The following is an 18,694-nucleotide window of genomic DNA, read 5'->3' on the forward strand; positions in this document are numbered from 1 at the left end:
ATTTCATACATCTCTTGACAAGCACTCTGATGATTTCTTTCCATTAGGTGTTGGTGTATCTAAAAAGGATAGATATCCTCATAGGACTTTTGGAGTTCAGCTGTCATAGAAGCCAACATGATACAAGACCCCTTGGTGCCATCCTTCTCATGAGTCCTAAACTAAGCGATCTCCTCAGGAGTAGCAGAAGACTCATCGATTTACTTAAGCTTCTTGTCTAGGACATATTCCTTATCCTCATAGCGAGTGACCATCCTGATGTTCCTAATCCAATCATTGAAGTTACTGCCAACAAAGATGACTCTCCCAAAGAAGATCATGAGAGAGAAGGAGCTTGTAAGGTTTGAGCCAGAAGCAGTGTTGGAAGATATCTGAAAAGAAATAAAGACAAAGTTTAGATTAGATAAGAGTCCTTAATATAACACCCAAATGAAATATTAAGGCTAGGATCCAACACAATACTTTACAATTTGGAAGGGGGATGCTGTAATCCAACTTGAAAAATATTTGAATGTAGGTAAATGACGATTTACCAATTTCCACCATGAAAAATAAAATACATTATTAAGTTTTAATTGGATTGAAACTCTTAGATTCTTTTGAGATTCATTGAACTTTTCAATGGCATGTTTAAATCTTTATTATGCCCTTTAAGTTTGTGAATCGGATACCAAGGATCACAAACTAGGTGTGAATAACCATGCAAATTTACTTGGTACACTTGATGTCATTTACCACCAATGTGTTGGTTAACCACACACACTCCATCGATCTATGATAAACATCAAGCTACCCTTTACTATCCTTACTAGTCCAAGTTAATGTGCTGGTTAACCACACATGCTACATTAACGACTTAGCAAGGTACAAAGTACAATTTCATAGATTAGCATCAATTTCACATTTTTGTATAGTAACTAATATTGTGAATTTAATAAAACGTTTAGTTATTTTATAAATATCCTTACAATTTTAATGAGAATTAATTTCCTATCCTACCCGTTCGGCTAACGACCCTCCATCGAAGCGGTGGGTGAGAATGGACACCCATTAAACCACCATTTTATAGACATCAACCTTATACCCCCTTATAGATCGGCTTCGTGAATGACACCTACTAATGGTAAGACTGTTGTCACACCCCCAAACCGGAACGGTGTAAACATTCGGGGGCGGATGACTTCATGTGGGAACGTAACAAGTGGATACATATTAAGGAAAGCAATACAACCATCACATATATAATTGAAAGTTTACATTGTTTAAAAGAGTAGATCAACATTTAATATGGTGTCAAAATATGAATTTAAACTGGCGCCGCAGCGTCCCTTCTTCAAAACCTGTTTGTTACCTGTAATTACTGAATCGCTGGGACATACAAGTAGTTTTGAAAAAGTAGATCAACATTTAATCTGGTGAGTTTCATAAGTATTAAATGACAATGTTTGTATGAAATGAAATGTTTTTGTTCTTGTTTGTTTGTTCCTAGAAAATCCTATATTTTCTACTAGTATAAATGTAGCCTTCTTTCAAGACCAATGTTTGTTTCTAGTAAATGTATGTACGTATAAAATTTCCAATACGTCTTAAAAACCCCGTACATCGTTGTGTTTTTAATACTCTATGTGTGTTTTATAACCATACTATTGACAAAGAATTCCTATACACAACGTTCTTTAGGCGTTGTAATGTTCTGACGTTTGTCACCCCAAATGGTGGACTGTAGCTAACAATCAGGGCGCGGGTTGTCAAGCCCGTATAGATCTATACACAAACACCATGCTCCCCCTCCAAGGGATTCTGGTATATAATGTAGGACTTGAAATGTGTACTCGAACGTACGTGAAGTTAATGTATCACAAAACTTAGTATAAAACAGATTTACGTGTGAAAATGTTCGTTTGTTATTGTATATGAAAGTAGCTTCTTGAAATAGTATTTCCATGTATGTAAAAGTTCGTAGTATTTTTGTAAAACTATACCTATTATAGTTTCCTAAAAGTGTGTTTCGTTTGTATAATAAACCCTTAGTGAAACTGTTCACTTGTTATGAAAAGTGTAGTTTTTGTAGTGCCAAAACCGACACACAGAAATGTAGTATGAGCAAAGTATCTGATTTATATAAATACATAAATCGTTTCTCATTTCAAAAGATAAAATGTTGTCGTGGTATAATTTGCATATGAAAGTTTCCCCATAATAGTTTCAAATCACATATGATTCCTTTGATAAAACGCGTATAGTGAAAGTTTATATAACACACAATAATAATCGAGTGTTTTACTTGTATTCCCTCCCTTAAAAGCATATAAAAGTACTCATAAACATTTAAAAGTGTGAATTATAGGGGTATGAACTCACTTGAAAGATCGGAGGTTGCTGGATGAAAACCGGACAGAAATTCGGCTCGAGAAAGTGAATTTCCTTGGGATTCTCGGGAATCTCGGGAGCACAAACGACCTTCGGGACTTGAGCAAAGTGATCGGGGCTTCGGGGTAGCACGGGCATGAAAAACAAGGCAAGAACTTAAGAGAAATGAGAGAAATGGTGTGATTTCTTCGGAACCTTCGCATCCCTTTTATAGGGGCTGGGAATCGACCTCATACGCGACTCATGCATGACGGAGTCCTCGATTGCCTCGGAGCTCAGATGGGACGGGGCATTGCCTCGCATAGATGCGACGTGGACGATCCGAGGGCAAGGCCTCGCCTACGCTGGGCGTACGGCCTTACGCTGGGCGTAACTCGGCCCTATGTGATGACTTCCCTTCGGATAATACTAAGGGTTTTTAATTAAAATTTATATTTTAATTATTTAACAAACTTCAAAATTTCATATCTTCTTCATACGAACTTTGTTTTCGACGTTCTTTATATCCACGCGAAGGTGAGACCATACTCTACAACTTTCGTTTAGATTCTGTCGGCAAATTTCGAAATTATTTTTATTATTTATTTTTAAAAGGTCGCGGTAAGAAAATTTATTTAGAAATTCATAACTTCTTTATCTGACATCAGTTTTTGTCAGACTTTTTACCGCTGAAATACCAGTGTCGAGACCTTCGATTCTCGTTTAGGTCATTCCGGCCAAAAGTCGCTCGATCTCCGTTTCGAGTTTTTAGCCGTCTGCCGTTAAGCCGAACTTGAAAAATTCCTAACTTTCTTATACGAAGTTGGATTTGGGCGTTCTTTTTCCGTACGGTCACGGTTTAATGACATCTAACATAATAGGTAATTTAATTAGTGATTTTTGGATATTTTATTTTCGAAGTTAATTTTTATTATAACGAACGTGGTTACAATGCTTGACTTTTTAGGTCGTTTACATGTAGTTGAAATATCGAGTTGCCACAACATCCCCCTGTTAGAGGGAATTTCGTCCTAAAATTTAAAGTAAGAAAGATATAACTGAATCAGAGAAAAAGATGCAGGTACTTTTGTTTCATCTGATCTTTGCGTTCCCATGTGAATTCAGGTCCTCGCTTGGCGTTCCAGCGGAATTTCACGATGGGTATGCGACTTTGTTTCGTTTGTTTGGCCTCTCGGTCCATGATTTCTACCGGTTCCTCCACGAAGTTGAGGCTCTTGTTGATATCGATCTCGTCGAGTGGGATAACAAGAGTCCCATCGGACAGACACTTTTTCAAATTCGATACGTGGAAGGTTGGGTTTATGTTACGAAGTTCCCGTGGTAGATTAAGTTTGTAAGCTACAGGGCCGATTCTGGCGAGAATCTCGAAAGGCCCTACGTACCTTGGATTTAGCTGAAAGCGTATTAAGCCTTTCCATGGCGAGACTTTCAATAGAACACGGTCTCCTACTTGGAATTCCAAAGGTTTTCTCCGTTGTTCAGCGTAGCTTTTCTTTCAGTCTCTAGATGCTTTCAACCGTTCACGAATCTGAACGATCTTCTATTTTGTTTCTCGTATGATTTCCAGACCGGTGAGAGTGCTTTCAGTATCTCGTCCTTTAGCTAGTTGTGTGTCGCCAACTTCGGTCCAACACAGAGGGGGTCTGCACTTGCGGCCATAGAGGGCTTTAAATGGAGCAGCCTTTATGCTCGTATTATAACTATTGTTGTATGAAAATTCGACAAGAGGTAAATGGATATCCCATGCCTTTCCAAAGTCAATCACACAGGCTCTCAGCATATCTTCCAAAGTTTGTATCGTTCTCTCACTTTGCCCGTCTGTTTGTGGATGCTAGGCTGTACTCATGTCTAATATAGTCCCTAGGGAACTTTGTAGTGACTGCCAGAACCTTGATGTAAATCTACTATCACTATCGGAGATAATGGATATCGGAACCCCATGCAATCATACTATTTCCCTTATGTAAGTTCTTGTAAGCCTTTCCATCTTGTCAGTCTCCTTGATTGGTAGAAAATGCGCGGATTTGGTTAATCTGTCGACGATGACCCATATGGTATCAAGTCCACCCGTTGTCTTGGGCAACTTGGTTATGAAATCCATAGTGATCCGTTCCCATTTCCATTCTGGTATCTCTGGTTGTTGTAGTAATCCTGAAGGTTTCTGGTACTCGACCTTAACCTTAGCGCAAGTAAGACATTTACTTACAAAGGTAGCAATCTCTGCTTTCATGTTAGGCAACTAGTACAATTTCTTAAGATCCAAATACATTTTATCTGAACCTGAGTGAACGGAATACCTCGTGTTGTGCGCTTCAGTCATGACCACATCCTTATAACCACCATGTCTTGGGGTCCAGATATGGTCCATGAGATAATAGGCTCCGCCACTCTTGACTTCTAGATTCTTTTCCATTCCTCTCAGGGATTCACCCGTGACATGCTCGGGTTGTAAAGATTCCAGTTGAGCCTCCTTAATTTGTGTGGATAAGTGGGAATGGATGGTTATATTCAAAGATTTGACTCTCCAACCAATGTATTCTTTTCGACTGAGGGCGTCAGCTACTACATTGGCCTTCCCTGGATGATAACGAATCTCGCATCGTAATCATTGAGTAACTCGACCCATCGTCGTTGTTGCATGTTGAGCTCCTTCTGATCGAAAATGTGTTGAAGGCTCTTGTGGTCGGTGTAAATAGTACTCTTCGTTCCATACAGGTAGTGTCTCCAGATCTTTAAAGCAAATACCACTGCTCCTAATTCAAGATTGTGTGTCGTATAGTTTACTTCGTGTGTCTTAAGCTGAGGGGAGGCATAAGCAATAACCTTCCCTCGTTGCATAAGTACACAACCAAGCCCTTGATTCGATGCATCGCAATACACTACAAATTCTTCTATCCCTTCGGGGAGGGATAGTATTGGTGCGGTGCATAAGGCTTGTTTCAGTGATTGGAACGCCTTCTCTTATTTTTCTTCCCAGTCAAAGACCACGCCTTTCTGGGTTAATGTAGTAAGAGGTTTCGCGATGCTAGAGAAGTTCTTTATGAATCTGCGATAGTAGCCAGCTAGACCTAGAAATTGACGAATCTCTGTAGGTGTCTTTGGTGCCGACCAGTTCTTAATGGCCTTAATTTTGGAGGGGTCCACATGTATCCTTTTTTCGCTAACAACATGGCCCAAAAATTCGACTCTTCGAATCCAAAATTCACATTTAGAGAACTTCACATATAGCTTCTCTGATCGTAATTTTTCTAAGACCCTTTGTAGGTGCTGACTATGTTCTTCCTCACTTCGGGAGTAGATAAGTATATCATCGATGAATACGATGACGAACTGATCCAAGTAAGGACGACACACTCTATTCATTAGGTCCATGAATACTACTGGTGCGTTGGTTAATCCGAACGGCATCACTACAAATTCGTAGTGTCCATAACGGGTTCGGAAGGCTGTCTTGGGAACGTCTTCCTCTAGCACTCGTAATTGGTGATATCCGGATCGTAGATCTATCTTCGAGAAGTAGCTCACTCCTTGAAGTTGATCAAATAGGTCGTCAATGCGGGGTAGAGGGTAACGATTCTTGACAGTGAGTTTGTTCAACTCTCGGTAGTCGATGCACATCCGGAACGATCCGTCTTTCTTTTTTACAAACAAGCCCGGTGCTCCCCAAGGTGAGAAGCTTGGTGTAATGAATCCTTTTTGGTGAAGTTCATTAAGCTGACTGGAAAGTTCTTGCAACTCTGCTGGTGCCAGATGATAAGGCGATTTTGCTACAGGGGTAGCCCCTGGAATTAAGTCGATTCTGAACTCGACTTGGCATAGTGGTGGTAATCCCGGTAGCTCTTCTAGGAAGATATCGGGGAAATCCCGTACCTCTAGGATGCTGTTTATATCCTTTACCTCCCAACTCGTATAGACGATGTGTGCAAGAAATGTCTGATAATCCTTTCGCAAACACTTTCGAGCTTGGATGCACGAAATGATGCAAAGGTTTGTATTTGATTTGTCGTTGTAGATCACTAATGTTTCATGGTTAGGGAGATTTAGACGAACGGATTTTTCAAAGCACATGATGTCGGAGTGAAGAGGACTTAACCAATCCATGCCAACTATAACATCGAAACTTTTTATTTGGACTGGCATAAGGTTGATTGGGAGAGAGTGACCGTCTACAGTGAATGATTCTTCTAACATGCTAGGTTTACATTTAAGTAAGTGAATAAAGTTTTGGCTCACTAAGCTTCTCTCTGCTCCGCTATCGAATAGGATGCATGCATATGAATTATCGAGAAGAAACGTACCAGCAACTACTGTAGGATCAGCTACGGCTTCCTCGTGACCAATAGCTAATACTCGTCCCACTCTGCCGGTATTTGCTGCCTTTGGGCAGTTTCTTTTGTAGTGGCCCACCTCGCCACAACCGTAGCATGCTTGGCCTACACCAGCACTGGGAACTTGAGTGATCGGCTTTGCGGGGGCATTGCTGAAATGGACAGTGTGTCCCTTTCTGTTGCAGTTGGAACACTGCATTTCCCGACAAGGTCCGTGGTGGTGGTAATTGCACTTGGTGCACTTTAGAAGGTTGCCCACATAAGGCTTTGTTGGGTAGAGATTTGTAGAAACGGTAGTAGGTACCGTCGCAGTGTTTACGACAACTAGTTATTGTTTCTTCGAGGATTCTTGGGAAGACCCACCCTTCCCCTTATTCCACCCTCTCTTCTTGTTATTGTTGTTTCCCTTGGGTGGTTCTGGTGCAAAAGTTGTTGAGTTTTGATGATTTCCGTGATCAATAAGCCATTGTGCCAGCTCCTTGGCACTTTCAAAAGTGTCAGGTTTTGAAGCTAACACGCTTGACTGAATTTGGGGCGACAATACCCAAATGTATCGCTCTATTTTCTTGCTCTCGGGAGCAATCATATATGGGCAAAGGATTGCCAGCTCGCAGAATCTGTTGGTATAAGTTTCTATGTTGGTACCAATCATTCTTAGAGTCTAGAGTTCATGCTCGAGTTTTTGAATCTCTCCTCGTGGACAATACTCCCTCATCAACATGATTTTCAAGCTCTCCCAGCTTATTGAGTTTGCCACTATCAGGGTAAGTACCTTAACGTGGCCATTCCACCAAGTTAATGCCTTGTCAGTAAGTGTGTAAGTTGCAAACTTGACTTTCCTATGCTTTGGGCAGGAGCAGATTTCAAATATTGATTTCGTTCTTTCAATCCACTGCCTTAAGACCATCACACCACCCGTTCCATTAAACATCCGGGGCTTAGCATTCGTAAAGTCTTTATAGGTGCACTCCCGGGGTTGCCCATGACTATCGCCATGGTTGGAAGGATGTATGCCAATTCCTGACCCAGTAGTAACAGGGGTATTGATATGTGCATGGCAGCTGCCACAGCTACGGTGACTGCTGCCTGGAACATGACAACATCAAATTGAGGAGGTGTAGGTGGTGGTGTCGGTGTTTCGTTGTTAGGTTTACGCCTGGGATTCCTGCGTGGCGACATCTTTAACTATACATTTAAAAGATGATGATATGGATAATAATAAATGAATAATGAATGTGTCTCATGGACTAACTCCCCATAGTCCAACAACAAAACGAATAGTATAACTAAATGAAGATGACAACATTTGGATAATAATTCCATATGATTAGATATCTGTCAATAATACTAGGATTACAGATGTAACAAGTTCAGGAAGATGGCCTACGAGTAGGCCTTACATCAACCAAGATAGGAAATTTTTTGACAGAACTATGACTAGATCAAGACCTAACAAGTCTAAGATTTACAAGGATATGAAATTAGACCAAAGTTTTTAGATAAACTAGGTTATATCCAAAAGATGAGTCGATGAGATTCTATCGGCGACGAGAGCTGCTAGCATGAGTCCTTGATCCTGATAGTAGACGTTCTATGTCCCTCATAAGCCTGCCAGTTCTTGCTTGCTGAGCTTGAATTTCCCTAACTTCAGCTCGTGTTTCAGTAAGTTCCCTCTGCAGAGCTATAATGCGGGCTAGAGTTCTTTTGTAAGCAGACTCCAGTTGGCGAATGCGGACAGTGTTAACGCCAGAGTTGGCATCAACCTCCAAGACTTGGTTGATAGTTGCTTGAGCCATTATTGTGTTTCGAGAAATTCTACGAACCATAATTGGTAGGACTCTGTCAGCAGAACCTCCTTCAGTGAGGTTGTAGAAACTTCGGTCTCCATTGTAGGGAATGGGTTGACCTTGTTCCTGGCTCCATGTATTCAAGTTTGTGGCCCAAAGAGGTGTGGTTCCTTGAAATGCGGGACAGGGATTCAGGTTTGGGTTTTGAGCAGCTAGGGGAAGGTTGTTGACTTCAGGATCTGAGTCGAACTATCTGGAAAACCCTCAGCATGGTGGTCATCTAAAGGGATTGGGTGATCATCTTCTGGTTCTTCCTCTAGCCATCCAGCGTTGCCTTGGTTTGGGAAGTAGGGGTACCCATGCGGGTGAAATCCAGGCATTTGACTATACGAGAATAGGGTTATAAGATTTGAACAAAACTTGCGAACATGTAATACAAATTAATCTATTGTATGCACCAAATACTCCAATAGTATTTAAATTGTACGTTAGATACCAGTGTCTATTGTGTTAAGTTTTGACTTGTTGCTCACTACGATCATTCCTCGATATACGTTAGTCTAATTTCGGATAAACATAGTTGATCAGGCTATATTTGTCCCAAATTTGATTACATATCTAGAGAGCAAATCGTAGTGTCCAACTTGTCTTAATACTTTTGTATAGTTCTCATCATGAAAATATGTCGTTGTATGCATGTATTTTGGATTTTCATGACCTAAAATAATCTATTTAAATGAAATAAGGATTTTAGGTATGAAAACTTTTGTCAGAGACTTTAAGTCCCTAAGCATTTATTGTTTGTGTATCTTATGAGGTTCGATATACTTAGTTCACTATAAACATTACTCTGATACGAATCTGTCACACCCCCAAACTGGAACGGCGGAAACGTTCGGGGGCGGATGACTTCATGTGGTAACGTATCAAATGAATACATAGTAAAGAAAGCAATACAACCATCATATATATAATTCAAAGTTTACATTGTTTAAAAGAGTACATGTTCAAAACCAATTACAATATGATGTCAAAATATGAATTTAAACTGGCGTCGTAGCGCCCTTCTTCAAAACCTATTTGTTACCTGTAATTACTGAATCCTTGGGACATACAAATACTTTTCAACGAGTAGATCAACATTTAAGTTGGTGAGCTTCATAAGTATTAAATGACAATGTTTGTATGAAATGAAATGTTTTTGTTCTTGTTTGTTTGTTCCTAGAAAATCCTATATTTTCTACTAGTATAGATGTAGCCTTCTTTCAAGACCAATGTTTGTTTCTAGTAAATGTATGTACGTATAAAATTCCAATACGTCTGAAAAACCACGTAAATCATTGTGTTTTTAATACTCTATGTGAGTTTTATAACCATACTGTTAACAAAGAATGCCTATACACAACGTTCTTCAGGCATTGGAATGTTCTGACGTTTGTCACCCCAAATGGTGGACTGTAGCTAACAGTCAGGGCATGGGTTGTCAAGCCCATATAAATCTATACACAAACACCATGCTCCCCCTCTAAGGGATTCTGGTATATAATATAGGACTTGAAATGTGTACTCGAACGTACATGATGTTAATGTCTCACAAAATTTAGTATAAAACAGATTTATGTGTGAAAATGTTCGTTTGTTATTGTATATGAAAGTAGCTTCTTGAAATAGTATTTCGATGTATGTAAAAGTTCGTAGTATTTTCGTAAAACTATACCTATTATAGTTTCCTAAAATTGTGTTTCGTTTGTATAATAAACCCTTAGTGAAAATGTTCACTTTTTATGAAAAGTGTAGTTTTTGTAGTGCCAACACCGACACATAGAGCGGTAGTAGGAGTTGTAACAAATGATTTGCCTTTGAGACTACTTTTAGTAGTCCTCAAAAGCCCATGAAGTTTGCTAAGTGTGACCTCCTCCTTTTTCATATGATAGGTCATGCAAAACTGATCATAACATGGAGGTAAGGAGTGTAGAATGACATTTATAGCCAGCTCCTCATCGGAGTTCACATTCAACTTTAGCAAACTGTCCACAAACCTTTGCATTTTCTACAAGTGGGTTGTGATGGACTCTCTATGCTTCATCTTAGTTGTTATCATGGAAGAGATGATTTCATACATCTCTTGAAAAGCACTCTGATGATTTCTTTCCATTAGGTCTTTGTGTATCTAAAAAGGATAGAAGTCCTCATAGGACTTTTGGAGTTCAGCTATCATAGTAGCCAACATGATACAAGACACCTTGGTGTCATCCTTCTCATGAGTCCTAAACTAAGCGATCTCCTCAGGAGTAGCAGAAGACTCATCGATTTCCTTAAGCTTCTTGTCTAGGACATATTCCTTATCCTCATAGCGAGTGACCATCCTGATGTTCCTAATCCAATCATTGAAGTTACTGCCAACAAAGATGGCTCTCCCACAGAAGTTCATGAGAGAGAAGGAGCTAGTAAGGTTTGAGCCAGAAGCAGTGTTGGAAGACATCTGAAAAGAGATAAAGACAAAGTTTAGATTAGATAAGAGTCCTTAATATAACACTCAAATGAAATATTAAGGCTAGGATCCAACACAATACTTTATAATTTGGAAGGGGGATGTCGTAATCCAACTTGAAAAATATTTGAATGTAGGTAAATGCCGATTTACCAATTTCCACCATGAAAAATAAAATACATTATTAAGTTTTAATTGGATTGAAACTCCTAGATTCTTTTGAGATTCATTGAACTTTTCAATGGCATGTTTAAATCTTTATTATGCCCATTAAGTTTGTGAATGGGATACCAAGGATCACAAACAAGGTGTGAATAACCATGCAAATTTACTTGGTACAACTTGATGTCATTTACCACCAATGTGCTGGTTAACCACACACACTCCATCGATCTACGATAAACATCAAGCTACCCTTTACTATCCTTACTAGTCCAAGTTAATGTGTCGGTTAACCACACATGCTACATTAACGACTTGGCAAGGTGCAAAGTACAATTTCATGGATTAGCATCAATTTCGCATTTTTGTATAGTAACTAAGATTGGGAATTTAATAAAACATTTAGTTACTTTATAAATATCCTTATACTTTTAATGAGAATTAATTTCCTATCCTACCCGTTCGGCTAACAACCCTCCATCGAAGCGGTGGGTGAGAATGGACACCCATTAAACCACTATTTTATAGGCATCAACCTTATACCCCCTTATAGATCGGCTTCGTGAATGACGCCTACTAACGGTAAGACTATTGTCACACCCCCAAACCGGAACGGCGAAAACGTTCGGGGGCGGATGACTTTATGTGGGAACGTAACAAATGAATACATAGTAAAGAAAGCAATACAACAATCATATATATAATTGAAATTTTACATTGTTTAAAAGAGTACATGCTCAAAATCAATTACAATATGATGTCAAAATATGAATTTAAACTGGCGCCGCAGCGTCCCTTCTTCAAAACCTGTTTGTTACCTGTAATTACTGAATCCCTGGGACATACAAGTAGTTTTAACAGAGTAGATCAGTATTTAAGCTGGTGAGTTTCATAAGTATTAAATGACAATGTTTGTATGAAATGAAATGTTTTTGTTCTTGTTTGTTTGTTCCTAGAAAATCCTATATTTTCTACTAGTATAAATGTAGCCTTCTATCGAGACCAATGTTTGTTTTTAGTAAATGTATGTACGTATAAAATTTCCAATATGTATGAAAAACGCCGTAAATCATTGTGTTTTAATACTCTATGTGAGTTTTATAACCATACTATTAACAAAGAATGCCTATACACAACGTTCTTCAGGCGATGGAATGTTCTGACGTTTGTCACCCAAAATGGTGGACTGTAGCTAACAGTCAGGGCGCGGGTTGTCAAGCCCGTATAGATCTATACACAAACACCATGCTCCCCCTCCAAGGGATTCTGGTATATAATATAGGACTTGAAATGTGTACTCGAACGTACGTGAAGTTAATGTCTCACAAAACTTAGTATAAAGCAGATTTACGTGTGAAAATGTTCGTTTGTTATTGTATATGAAAGTAGCTTCTTGAAATAGTATTTCCATGTATGTAAATGTTCGTAGTATTTTCATAAAACTATACCTATTATAGTTTCCTAAAAGTGTGTTTCGTTTGTATAATAAACCCTTAGTGAAAATGTTCACTTGTTATGAACAGTGTAGTTTTTGTAGTGCCAAAACCGACACACAGAAATGTAGTATAAGCAAAGTATCTGATTTATATAAATACATAAATCGTTTCTCATTTCAAAAGATAAAATGTTTGTCATGGTATAATTTACATATGAAAGTTTCCCCATAATAGTTTTAAATCACATATGATTCCTTTGATAAAACGCGTATAGTGAGAGTTTATATAACACACAATAATAATCGAGTGTTTTACTTGTATTCCCCCCTTCAAAGCATATAAAAGTGCTCATAAAACATTTAAAAGTGTGAATTATACGGTTATAAACTCAGTTGAAAGATCGGAGGTTGCGAGATGAAAACCGGACAGAATTTCGGCTCGAGAAAGTGGATTTCCTCGGGATTCTCGGGAATATCGGGAGCACAAACGACCTTCGGGACTTGAGCAAAGTGATCGGGGCTTCGGGGTAGCACGGGCATGGAAAACGAGGCAAGAACGTAATAGAAATGAAAGAAATGGTGTGATTTCTTTGGAACCCTCGCATCCCTTTTATAGGGGCTGGGAACCGACCTCGTACGCTGGGTGTACGCGTGCGTCATGCATGACCGAGTCCTCGACTGCCTCGGAGCTCAGATGAGACGCGGCATAGCCTCGCATAGGCGCGACGTGGACGATCCGAGGCCAAGGCCTCGCGTACGCTGGGCGTACGACCTTACGCTAGGCGTAACTCGACCCTATCTGATGACTCCCCTTCAGATAATACCAAGGGTTTTTAATTAAAATTTATATTTTAATTATTTAATAAACTTCAAAAATTCATATATTCTTCATACGAACTCCGTTTTCGACGTTCTTTATATCCACACGAGGGTGAGACCATAGTCTACAACTTTCGTTTAGATTCTGTCGGCAAATTTCGAAATTATTTTTATTATTTATTTTTAAAAGGTCGCGGTAAGAAAATTTCTTAAGAAATTCATAACTTCTTTTTCTGACGTCAGTTTTTGCCAGACTGTTTACCGATGAAATACCATTGTCGAGACCTTCGATTCTCGTTTAGGTCATTCCGGCCAAAAGTCGCTCGATCTCCGATTCGAGTTTTTAGTCGTCTGCCGTTAAGCCGAACTTGAAAAATTCCTAACTTTCTTATACAAAGTCGGATTTGGGCGTTCTTTTTACGTACGGTCACGGTTTAATGACATCTAATATAATAGGTAATTTAATTAGTGATTTTTGGTTATTTTATTTTCGAAGTTAATTTTTATTATAACGAACGTGGTTACAATACTTGACTTTTTTATGTCGTTTACATGTAGTTGAAATATCGGGTTGCCACAACTGTCTTGTCTTATGCATATATATAATTACTAAACTTCTAATATTATAATAGTATAACGGTTGAATGTTAAACTTTGAAAACTCTAGGGTTTGGAATCAAAGTATTCATATGTGTGACTTTACATATTCCAAAACTTGAGGACAAGTTTTGAAACTATTCCAAACTTATGAGTTTAATGAATTTTTAAAGAAAAGACTTTTCATTTTCCATAACTTGAGGACATGTTATGGAGTCCATTAAAGCATTTAGATTATTTTTAATTAACACAATATTCAAATAATACATACATGATCTAGTTAAACTCATAAGAACCAAATATTTCATATCATCAATCTTCAAGAAGTTATCCTAATCATATAAACTAATACAAATCTTGAAATTATGATAATTATCTTTTAATTGGAAAAGCATGATCATTACCTTATCTAAAAATAGATTTAATGGCTCAAAAAATAGTTTGGGGTAATGATCCTAAACCAATTTTGGCCAAAACTCGAAATTCTGCACACTGGAGCACCAATTCGGTGAGTACATGAACTAGACTCATCGAGTTGGTCTGTTCCTGAGTGGACACGTCGAGTCATCCAGTGGACTCAGCGAGTTCACCAATTAGAATGCAGAAATTCGAGTTTTTCAACTTTCAAAACCAATAAACATCAAGTATAATAGAAAACAATCCTAGACTCTGATACGACTAATAGGTTTTGAGCACTCTAACAATCTTATGGTGCACATACAACCTTAAATGATTTGGATCTATGTTTTCTATAATTATACATGCAATTTGATTTTCTAAAGCATTATCCTAACTAGCATACAAAACATGGGTACTCGTATGACAAAAAATAGTTAGATGACATACCTTTCCTTGTAGTTTGTTAGCTTGGACCTTTAAGAGCCTAGAACCCTAAATGTGATGCCTCAAATGCTTCATAAAACACCACCAACAATGGAGCAATTTGAGAGAGAATAACTTGCACATAAAAATCGTCTATGACTCTTCTAAAGATCACTAGTGCCAATTTTAGGAGATAAGGGCTTCTTTTATACTGTGGTAAAACCCTAATGCACCATGACATTTCATATTACTTAGGATCCATGGGTTAAACCTACATGGAGTATCCATGGACTACCATGTTGGTTTGGCCCATCCTAAATAACCATTACCCCACACTATAAGAATCATTGATTTACCAAATCAATCCTCGTACATTAATTAGTCTCTTTTGATAACTATATTAATTCTTGATCAACACTAATTAAATAATATGATTTCATATTAATATATTAGAACATATAATATATTAATAAATCATAAATAACCTCTTCTCAAAAGTCCATCCTTTCAAATTGTTTTGGTGAAATGCAACCCAAATGGACCATGCTACTTTCGGGTCAAGTACATACCGAATATAGTTATGGACTTACACACCTTATACAACATATATTAATGTTTGTTATGGTGTATTTTCAGTATGGTAATGCAACACACTAGACCAGTTAGCAGTTCAGGTGCCGGTGACGGATCAAGCTTGGGCTCTAGAGTTAGGCAGCCCGACAAGTAGATGAGAGAATTCATTTCATCTGAGGTCACACGTATTATTTTAGACTAGACTCCTGTGATCCTCGATACGGTTAAGGAGGGCATCTTGGAGATACTTGATGACAGATTGGGTGCATTCCGTACCGAGATGGTGGCCATGATTCGGGCGCACATGATGACATTCAGGGAGTTCCGGACTTGTGGAGCTCCAGACTATCATGGGGCTCGGAATCCCATTGCTAGCATCAGGTGGTTGACCGATGTCGCCAACACCTTCCGTACTAGCTGTTGTCCCGAAGGGGACAAGGTCTGACTTGTTTCGTGTCTTCTGAAGGACAGAACAAGTGGCTGGTGGAAGGAGGTCGTACATGCCATTGGAGATTATGAAACTTTAGATGCGATGACCAGGAGTGAACTCTCGGGCAGGTTCAATGCCGATTTTGCACCTGTGATCGAGGTCCAACAACTTGCTAGGGTGTTCTAGGATCTCCAGCAGACGACTGAGATGGTGCCTAAGATCACCCTTATGTTCAAGAAAAGGTCCCTTCTTGTTCCGCAGTACGTGGTGGACGAGGAGATGAAGAAGGCCTGATACAATAAGATGCTGCAGAGTGATATCCGACAGTTTATGAGCCAATCAAACTCAAGACATTGGAAGATATGATTGCAAGGGTGTGTGTGTGAGAGAGAAAGAGCGAGAGAGAGAGAGAGAGAGAGAGAGAGAGAGAAATAAATAGAGAGAGGTGGATTTGAAAATGGAGAAGAAGAAGAAACCATAGGGGGTTCACTCAAGGAGTGCTGGAAAAAAACCCAAGGTATCATACCACATATCGAGGAGCCAATAGGGTCACAACCGTTATGGGAAGTGCAGTAAGTTGCACGAGGGAACGTGCAAGGCGGGTAGCTCGGGCTACTATAAGTGCGGCCGAACTGGTCATGTTAGCAGGGACTATACAGCTATGACCACCACCACCAATGTATCAGATCTGATTTCCTTCCAGTGCAATCAGAGGGAACACAAGCAGTCTTAGTGCCCGAGTTTAGTAGCAGCAGACAAGTGGCAGCACCTACTTTTGCTGCATTGAGGATTATTCATGGCCGTCAGGTCCGGTCAGAGGAGCCTACGGCGAAGAGTCGAGCCTTCCATTTAATAGCATAGGAGGCACGTGCAGCTCCCGATGTGGTGATGGGTATATATCTTCTCCTTATCTCTTATTGATATTGATTATTGCTTATGTTTATGTGTTTCATTATAGGATCGTTCCTTGTGGACAGTATATCTGCTCTGGTATTATTTGATTAAGGGGCTACCCGATCTTTTGTGTCGCTCACGCTCAGCAATCGATTTGTGGGTGCTCCATGGGACCTGGACTGTCCACTTGTTGTAGAGATAGTAGATGATAGGAGCGTTCAGGTTGTGAGGGTTCATCGGGGATATACACTCTAGTTATTTGATAAGCAATTTTCCATGGATTTAGTCCCCATTCCCCTGCGAGGGAATAAGGTTATAGTGGTTATGGACTGGTTGAGCCCCAATGGGGCAATGATCGACTGTGAGCATCAGCTTGTGCTGGTTCGGACCCCAAGTAGGGGATGCTTAGTGATTCAGGGTGAGAGGCCGCAAAGTGGACCGACTTTTTGTTCAGCAGCGAGAGCTAGGAGCTACCTTCAGCAGGGTTGTGCTGGTTATGTCGCCTATGTTATGGATGCCAAGGATAAGGGTAGGGCGACAGTGCATGATGTACCGATCGTACAACAAGTGCAGAAACGTGTTCCCAGAGGATTTTCCTAGGGCACCTCTAGAGAGGCAGGTAGAGTTCAAGTTTGACCTAGCCCCTGGTGCTGCTAAGGGGGAGAGAGAGAGAGAGGGGGGGGGGGGGGGTGAGACCCTTTAATATTAAATAATTAGTTTCTTTTTTTTTTAAATAAGACAAATCTTCATAAATGATCCCTGTGGCAGTGAAATGACAGAAATACCCTTCACTTAACGGCCAAAAGCTAACGGAGTTAATGAAAAGGACTATTTGTTAAAAGTTTTGAAACCACAGAGACCATCTGTAAGGTTTTTTGAACTTAAGGACTAAACTTGATATTTTCGAAAACCATAAGGACCATTTTTGAAGTTTTGTCTTTCAATTAATATAATAATCAATTAATTGTATTTTAATCATTTTCTTTATTTAAATTGATAACGAAAAATAAGGGTTATATTTATGTAAGTGTAACAAACTCTTATCATTTGTCTGTCTTCAATTTCTTCACAATATGATTGGTGTTTTTCAATGCATCTAGTTGCATTAACTTCGTTGGAAACTTCCACCTTTCCGATTGATGTCTTTTTTTATGATGTGGAAAACTTCAATTGCTACGTATTTTTTTTTTACATTTATCTTCCACCTTTTTATTAATAGGTAATGATTATATTGACTGTATTATTTTAATTTTTCTCATTTCCCGTGACTTTCATTTGCTTTTCAATTGTGTTATTTTACTTGGGTTGTTTTAGTTGCTTTCAAACTTAATTGTGTTAGTTTTAATGATTTTTCAATTGTCATGTTTTGGTTGGTTTTGTAGTTGGTTTGGAAATACTTTTTATTTATTTATATATAATTAGTTAGTAATTGCTTTTCTGTTGCCGTGACTTTCATTTGTAATTTTTTTTTCTTAATACTTATTGATTAAATTTCTTTTTAAGTTTTCTATTCACTATTGATTAAACATAGAGCGATTTATTGTTTTAATTTGTAGTTCATGCATTTTGATTTAATTTGTAATTCTTTTTTTCTTCAAATTTGGTTGCAGGTATGGTTGATCTTCATCTCATTATGTATTCTCTAACTTTAGAATTGTCTTAATGATAGCATGTAGAGGAGTTTGGAACGATTAACATGGGAATAATTTATAGAGTTCTTCGTGAAAATATTAGTGAAGAACAAGGTTAGATATTTCTAGAATGTCTGAATATTGATAGATGTGTGAATATTGATAGATGAATTTTATATTATTCGTAAAGAATGGTGCATGAATATTATACAAATATAATTCTGTAAGAATTTTTTTTTTCCATGTATTATTCTTTGAAAATGTATTTTCTTCTTTCAAGAATATTATATTTTTCTTAAGAATGCAAGTAATCTAATTGTCTTTAATTTCTTATTCTTCAGTAAAATCTTTTTTT

This window comes from Lactuca saligna, chromosome 1 (assembly GCF_052625555.1).
Source record: "Lactuca saligna cultivar CGN05327 chromosome 1, ASM5262555v1, whole genome shotgun sequence".
NCBI lineage: Eukaryota > Viridiplantae > Streptophyta > Magnoliopsida > Asterales > Asteraceae > Lactuca > Lactuca saligna.